We start from the raw sequence: 9381 nt of genomic DNA, 5'->3' as shown, positions 1-9381 counted from the left end.
TTGGCCCTAACCCAAGAGCTTCAACCATTTGAGGTAACTCAGTGCTAACTCAAAAAGGATTCCATCTTTATTTCAAAAATAATAACAAGATCACGTGAAACTATCAAATAATAAGCTCGAAGTTGAGCAGAGTTTACATAAGCAAAAGTAAAACAAAAATCCAACAAAAATCTGACCCTAGTGAGGCCCTAAGCCTCTATACTTATACACTTGAAGCTACCAACAACTTCCTTAAATTCATGGACGCTTGGCTCCCAAAAATCGAGATAACTCTCAATCATCTTCCACTTGCTTGGCTGCCTTCTAGTGCATGATTCTGTAGAAATTTTGAATAATTTAACACATATTCACAGAGATTATCTTGATCATACAATTATAAGCGGAACATGTATAATACATAATCTCCTCTACGTTGATCATCAATTTACAAAAGCTTAAACATTCACAGCACACATAGAAGCATCAATCAAACTCATTAACACATAATTCCCGGGGAAAGCATCTCGCTAAAAACCCACACTATCTGTATATTATATTGATTGAATCATGTAACAATACACAAATAATACTTCTCACAAGTATCTCCACCTGTTACACACAATACAGCTCAATCTGATCTCCAAATCTATTCCACCTTGCCTGCCTCCACTGCTCAATACCTGCTCAAGAACTGATGAGAATGGCTTCCCAACTCGTATTTCACCTCAAAATAATCACTCACACTTTTTTGACGTGAGCAAAGGCTACAATACTGGGCAAATACATGAGCAAACTCATTGGCATACTCAATCCCATCCTTGATTGTGCAAGATCTGGTGCACAACTATAGTCACAACTGATAGCAATCTGATTCTCTACCACCTGTCCCTTTGAACTGAACATGCACTGACATGCAACTGAGTTAACTGATGTATTCTATAGTTGCATTATGAGTTAATAACTTTGAATTAATTAATAACTAATTCACCCAACTCATATTTATTCTATTGATCATTAGACTAAATACAACTAGTTTAACAAAGCTAAACTGAACACAACTCCATCAACTGCACCTCCAGTCCACTAAACTCAACTCACTTGAGTTCTAACTGAAGTCCTGCATGCAACAACTCAAATGACTCATAAGAAAAGCGTATTTGCTTCTGACAGCTGCATGTGCCACCTCTGTAGCTCAAACTGAAGTGCTCCAAGAGAATAAGATGAAGTTTATAGTCCAAATATTATTATGAGACAATAATATTTGACTTTTCTATTTTTGACAGCCAGTCTAAAAATAGACTTTCGTCACTCACACTATGATCACTCACACTTTGATCAAAAATAGAAGTCCATCTATTTTTCCCAACTTGACCAATCATCCATAAACAACAACCTGCAATCCATAGACATGATCCATATGTCTAAAAATAGACATAGTCTAAAAATAGGCTTGCACCAAAAATAACCTGCGGGCCCACTTAGTGAAGGCGACTCTTTTCACTAAGCTCCATCATCTTGTTGCACTATGAACAAGCATTTATTGTTGCACACTTTTCAACAGATTCGACTGCTTGTACTCCAAGCTGAATGAAGGGGAATTCAAAATGAGGAGCGATAACTGAGGGAGATTCCCTCTTATAAGTCCTCTCTTCTCTCTACTTCGAGTTATTGCTCCAATTTGGCCATTAAATCCTTGACTTTGACCTCAAAAACCATCAATAATCTTCATTAAATACATGTTAGACCACATGGAAAATTAACTAACTCAACTCACTCTATAAGCATAAATATTATAGCTAATAAAATGGTTGGTTTGACTAAGTTAGGAGGTAAAATTAGCCCACATATTTACCCATTTATGAGGCTCATCATTCGCCTTCCACCATGCATTCATCATTGTAAGTTTTGATCACTTTAAATATTATCCTTCTTTTCGTGTTCATGTCAAAGCCCACTTCATTAATGAGAAGCATCTGATTTGTTCTAAAAAATTAATTTATTTTAAATGTAAAGGATCACTTGGCTCCAAATATAAAGTTTGATTTTTAGAAATATATCAAGAGATATTTGGATGATGACTTAAATGGATTGGTCAGAATCAGGTTAGTAATTTTTTTTTTGTTCACAACTTTGGCCTTAGAAAGAATTTATATAGTATTTCCCTTGTCTCAACTTGCTTTGTAATTGTCTAGTTATTTTTGAAAACATGTTCTTGACTTTTAACTAACACACACCCTTCATGCATTATCTGCATTCCTCCTTTTTTGGGATTTTCTATAATCTTTATGCTTCTTAATGTGACTGGTAAATCTCTAATACTCTACCCTACTTCCTTATACCATCTTTAACCTCAAATCTTACAGTTTGTACCTGTGGATTAATTAAATTATTAAGGCAAGACCCATATTCCATGAGGATTGTTGGAATGACCAATTTCACATGATTTTGAATAGTCCACTCAGTAGTTATTGCATCAAGTAATGCTCGTAGCACTAAATAAATGGGATTAAAATTAACAAAATGAATCAAGTAGAATTAATAATCAGCTCTAGGGATTGCACTCTAGTTACCATGACTTCCTGGAAAGGTATTCCATCCCAAGACTCTAGGATCAAGTGTGTTTAACCTTGAAGTTTCCTCCCATAGTCAAACCCACTTTGTTGGCTACCTAACTGAAAGCATTGACTTATTTATTCATGGCTCAAGAATTTGGGATATAATTTTTAGCAACTAGTTATTCATGGGAATGTTTGAGTTGTCATAGCTTTTTGTATTTGAGTTTCCGAGATGAATTCATTTTGCAAAATTGTATCTTTATTGGTTAGAATCTATGGAATTTCGAATAACTAATTTGATGAAAATATGTTTACAATAATGAATCATGTAGATTCATGGAAAAGATATCATTACATTGCTAAAGTTCTTTTGTTGGGTTGTCTTACAATTTTTTGTATTATTTCTCTGAGACAATCATCTGGTTTTAATAGTTCATATGTGGTAAACATACTTAAGTATTTAGTCCTTGTGTGACTCTTTTTTAAGCCAAGTTTGAACATATTATTGTCAACTAGTTTATGATGGTTACAATATTAATTATGTATTTGAGCATGTATATTTATGATATTATGTTGGGCAACTAAGTGCTTGTTAGATTTTCCTTACCTTATATTTTGTATCATTGAGAAACTTACTGTGCTCACAGTTTAGTGTGATCGATTTAACTTTATATATGTTTATGAAAAGTCATAAGGACGTTCTTCACTTGTCTTAGCCATGTTAAAAACACTAATGAGGAAAATTCATAATACTTGAATAATTCAAATTGCAGATTAGATAGAGGGTGAGATCTAGATATAAATCTCCAATAAGTTAAGAACCTTATTGAAAAGTTGAACAACCCATGGCCATTTTCTATGCCCAGGTGGAAGAGGCATGTCACTCTAACAATATTGATAGACTTAATGTGTGTAATGCTAATCAAAATCTAAAATGGAAAATAAATGTGGCTTTCATGTCTTTCATTCTTATTCCTCTCTTGGTGTTAAATCAATATGCTATTAAGATGTACCTATGATATTAATAGGAATGTTTTGTCTGATTGGGTTGTAACTTGGAAGGCCAATCAATATTCATCTTTTTGACTTTTTCTTTCTTTCAAATCAGCTTACCTTTTGACAAAAGATCATGGCTTTACCCAGGAAGGATGTAGTTAAAGTTTTGACTAGGGTTGGCATCTCTTGGACAATTACCACTAGGATATCATTTCTAGAGAAGAAACATACACCAAGGATAGTACCACCCAGCACCAGATTGTACCTTTAAATGAAAAATTTGTTTGCATTTTTGTCATCACAGAGAAGTGGTGAATAGGACATTCAAAAACATATTGGCAAAATGATTCTAGAAAAATTTCCCAACTACAAGTATAACCGTGGCAATGAAATTCTTTAGTATTGAATATTAATGACACCGAGGTTGTTTCCTTTTGTATCCTCCTTAGGTTGAATATGGTTGGACTATTTGTAGAACTTGAGCAGTGCAAGTATGAGAATCTGGTCTTGAGAGAAAGGAATAGAGGAAATCAAGGGTTGTTTATGTCAAGTGCATTTTGAGAGAATTTAGGTGTAATCCAACTCCATGTGAATTAGCCGTGTAAAATAATGTGAATGGTAAATAATTTTATTTTCATATAATCTTTATGCTTATTAATGTGAATGGTAAATATTCAGTACTTTTCGCTGCTTCCAGAGTCTTTGTTCTACATATACACAATTGTTTAAACTAACATTCTCCTTGTGATTGGATGTATTCCTTTGAGTAGGGTGGTATACATTATTTGGAGCTTGTTTTCTCCCTTAATTGTAAGTGCATAAAAATATTAGATTCATAGGATAGGGTACCATTAATCATGTAAGACAATGGTCTTGGACGTTTTCTCTGATTGAGTTATTCAAAACTTATTGCTATTTGATCTTCCAAAATGTGCATATAGTTTTGCTCGTTGGAATAATGCTACAAGTTATAATTCTTTTGTGTAGTCATTGGGTTTACTATGGTAATGACCGTAACATTTTGCAATCTTTTGTTTTTTGGCCTGTAGTTTAGTGTTTGAGACAGGGCATCACCATGTTAATGACCTAAAGTTGAAGTTAGAGATCAGAGTGCTAAATTATAAATTCGTTGAATTTGTTGAGATTTATATGAAATATTAATTCAATAATCAATTAAAAATATAGTCTCAGGCACCCTAAATCAATATTCGTTTATACAGCTTTAGAATTTCATTTCTCCTACGTCTTTGCATCTTATTTAGATTTAAATTTATGCTTGCAGTACGAATTTGGTCTGAGATCTTGTTTTCATGAAAATTTTGTTTCGATCATAATCCGAGTCATTTTTGAGTAAGTATGTGATCACTTTTTAAGTTTTCCCATAAAATTTTCCATGAAAAATAAGTTATGTTGAATTTTAACTAACACACACCCTTGATGCATTATCTGTAGTCCTCCTTCATGGGGTTTTTCTATAATCTTTATGCTTCTTAACGTGAATGGTAAATATTCAGTACTCTACGATGCTTCCTTATACCATCTTTTACCTCAAACCTTCATGGGGTTTTTCTATAATCTTTATGCTTCTTAACATGAATGGTAAATATTCATTATTCTACCATGCTTCCTTATACCATCTTTGAGCTCAAAGCTTGTAGTTCGTACTTCTAGATTAATTAAATTATTAATACAAGACCCATATTCCATGAGGATTGGTGGAATGACCAATTTCCAATGATTTTGAATAGTCCACTCAACACTTATTGCATCAGGTGATGCTCACACAGGTGAAGAAGTGGGATTAAAATTAAAAAAATGAATCAAGTAGCATCAATAATCAACTCTAGGGCTTGCACTCCAGTAACCATGACTTCCTCAAAAGGTCTTTCATCCCAAGACTCCATGATCAAGTGTGTTTAACCTTGAATTTTCCTCCCATAGTCAAACCCAATTTCCTGACAACCTAATTAATAGCAATGATTTATTTATGTATGGCTCAAACATTTGGGATATTATTTTTAGCAACTAGTTATCCATGGGAATGTTCTAGTTGTCATAGCATTTTCTATTTGAGTTTCCTAGTTACAAAATAATATCTTTATTGGTTAGAATCTATGGAATTTTAAATAACTAATTTCATACCAATACATTTACAAGAATGGATCATGTAGATTCAAGGCACAATCCTCTGGTTTTAATGGTTCAGATGTGGTAAGTATACTTAAGCATTTAGTCCTTGTATGACTCTTGTTTCAGTGAAGTTTGAACATATACTTATCAACCATTTTATGATGATTACAATATTAATCATGTATTTGAGCATGTAGATTTATAATATTATGTTGGGCATTTGAGTTCTTGTTAGATTTTCCTTACCTTATATTTTGTCTCATTGAGCAACTTACTGTACCCATCGTTTTGCGTGATCGATTTAAGTTTATATATGTTTATGAAAAGTTAGATGGACATTCTTCTCCTTTCTTAGCAAAGTTAAAATCACTAATGCAATTTTTTTCATCTGATGAGGATTCCGTTGGGTTGCTTGTGTCTATGATTAGGGTTGTGGTGCAGTTTTTATGTAGCTACATCACACTTCCACTTTATGCACTTGTGACACTAGTGAGTATTTCTATGTTCATCGAATATACAATCAAATTTTGGTGTTTGAGAGAATCAACTGAAATTTAGACTCGAGAAATGGCTGAATTATGTGAATATAGATTGGGAGAGTTGCATTGGTCAAGTCTTCACTACCAGTTGATTTACCTTGTTTATTTTGGATAGAGGATAGATGCAACAAAGTCATATAGTGCATGATGCTTAAATGCTTATTAGTATTTATAAAATGAGAGATAAGTTGTCACTTGAGAATTAGTTAAACACAGAGTAGACAAATTTGTTAGGGAAAAATAAGAACTAGGAAGTTTCAATTTTTTTTGGCAGAACACATTATTCACTCTGTTGTGGGTTTCAGGGAATCCTAAAAAAAAATGGTTAGGAAAATAGTACCACTCTAAAACTTCATTTTTTTGTCCAACAAATTTCTATAGTAATCTCACCCATGTCAAACTAAAACAATGATTGTATGTTGAAAGATTTGTATGATTTTTTTAATTTTTTTTTAAACTCATTGTCTGAACCTCACGACTATTCAAATAATTATGATATGATTAAACCTTTGGCTTGTGATCTTAAAAGTGATTTTATGTTCTTTTACAGACAAGTTATCACATGAAGAAGACTATATTTGAAGAACAGACAGCCAATGCCTTACAGAAATGGTAAAAAACTACTAAGAAAAAAAGAATAAAATGACATAGAAATTGAATATTCTTCTGGATTTACAAGTAGCTCAGTTTTTTCTTCTAAGTGTCAAATTGGGAAACAACTCCAATCCATGGATATTCTCCATTGCACTTTATTTGCATGTACAAAGTAAGGGGAAAGATTAATACTTCAAAGATATATAAGAGATATTATCACTCAAAATATGAGGCATCGGATCTGGAAATGGACACATATCCTCCCCACTGCCCAGCATGGTGAATCTATTTTGCTTAACGAGGCACGGGGGGGACACACACGCTACAAGACAACATCCCATGTCCAAAAATGAAGACACACACGGTGAATATTTTTCTTTTTCCAAGTTATAAAGTTTGATCCGCATCATGCCAAAACCTCCTTCAAAGCATCCTTGTATCCAAGTTTTAATTCATGTATGAAGCTTGTAATACCCAAGGCAATGTTTATTTTGATTTAATCAACTGTGAGAAGTGGATCCAATAAAATCAGTAAATCAAAAATATCTAAACATCGACATATATTACTCTTCATTGGAAATAAAAATGAACAACCTGCAATCAACTATTGCAATATTTTCACAGAAGGATCATATGGAATTCGTGGGAAGTAAATGACACATGCTCCTCAATTCAAATACCTGAACTTTGGATTTAGGAGATGTGCCAAACAAAATAAATTAATTACAAGAAATCGATAATAAGGAAGGCTAAACCATTAATCAAGAAATTACCAAACTAGATGATGCTCTATCAATCATTAGATTTGAAATTTTATGAGCTAATCCATTACTAGCTGATACTTCTTTATTCAATTGGTTAAATAAGCATATTTTTCACATTGTCAAATTTCAAAGACATAAAATTTAAAATTCCATGTACATATTTAACATTAAATGCTAAGTATGATCACTTTAGGATTGCTATAAAGTATGATCACTTTAGGATTGCTATAAATTACAAGGCCCTGTAAAGAAATATACATACCATTCAAACTAAGTCAACAACTACACATTAAAAGCCAACGTTATGGGGCACATTCCATGTTTGAGATTTTCCATTCATTACCTCACAACATTAAAGCGAGGTAGAGAAAAGTTTATATGGGAAAGCATAAGTACAATAGAATTGATTAGCACGGACATCATATAGTGCAACCTATAGTTTCGACGCAAAGGAAATAAGTGCATCCTTCAGTTGTGGGCTTAGTGTCAGCTATCCATAATGGTCATGCGTGGGTTCATCATGATGGCCTGAGGGATAGTAGGAAATTTTTCAAAGTTAGAGACGCCTTTGTGGATCTTGTTGGGGTTTAATGCCTTTGTCGCTCTTGAAACTCTCTTACAACTTGACTTGCTTTATGTTAACGTTTTGCTTGAAGGTTGATGGTGCTTAGAGTGGGCAAGAGAATATCGTCGAGGTGGCAGATTGCTCGTTGTGTATTTTCTAGTATCCCATTAATGTATGTAGTCGGATTATTTCCATCTCCCCCTCCACATCTCAAATGTGCAAAAATGAGAGAGATCCTTCTGGTTAACTACAGTACACTAAAAACCAGTTGATGCACATATTTGTTATGTTTCAAAGATATATTTTTGTCATGTTTCAAAGATATATGATATCAATTATAATCTTGTACTATGCTGTATACAACTATATGGCTCACGGGAGAGAATATCCCAATACTAAAATATTTGAGGGAATATTAGATAAGAGCAAGGAAGGGAAAATCTTAAAATGAGCATATTTTCAAAACTAGAACAAGTGCTTTAAGGTTTCATTTTTCCTACATAGTTAGTATTTAAGGTGTAGAATTAGTAGCTGTTCAAGCTCATGTTATTGTTCTCGAATTTATGCATTAAGGTGTTTTTTTTGCAAAATTAGGTGCAACTGCTTGTTAAAAATATTTTAATGTTATTTCAAAATAAAATATTTGAGTGCCCATGATAACAAATATATTTCAATGTCAATTTCATATATATTGATATATTTAAAGTTATGAGAAATAAAATAATTCAATGCCAATTAATTAATTTTATGTGTAATCAATTCAATTTATTATATGTAGTATGAAATAAAAGTTTAAAAAATATTTGAATTTGGGTTATTGAGTGGAGAGGCTGATTAGCCTAGTATTATGAGAATGTGAAATTTTTTGAGGGTTCACAGGAGTTGACAATTGTCTCTCTTAAAAAGAAATGTCCACTATAGTAAAAGAAAAAAGAATATGATGTTCACTTTACTTGCTATAATTTCATATAAGTTATAAATGAAGATAAATTAATTAGAAGTAAAAAAAATGTAAGTAAGATGTTTAAACCTTATATTTTTCAAAAAAATATTTCAACATAGATTTAAATAAACTATGTCAAGATTGATGTTAATTATATGTGTAATTCATTCAATTATTTTTTAATATAAAATTAATATGTGACATTGACAGATATTTATAATAATAAAAAATTATTGTGCCTTAGCCATATATTGACATATACTTAAAAATATAAATAGAAAAAACCATTTTAATGTGGTCAATGTAGTATATTGAT

Source organism: Pinus tabuliformis, chromosome 4_2 (assembly GCF_031772625.1).
Source record: "Pinus tabuliformis cultivar Carrire ecotype Pingquan chromosome 4_2, CPIR1, whole genome shotgun sequence".
In the NCBI taxonomy this organism is placed as follows: Eukaryota; Viridiplantae; Streptophyta; class Pinopsida; order Pinales; family Pinaceae; genus Pinus; species Pinus tabuliformis.
This window is presented reverse-complemented; position numbering follows the sequence as displayed.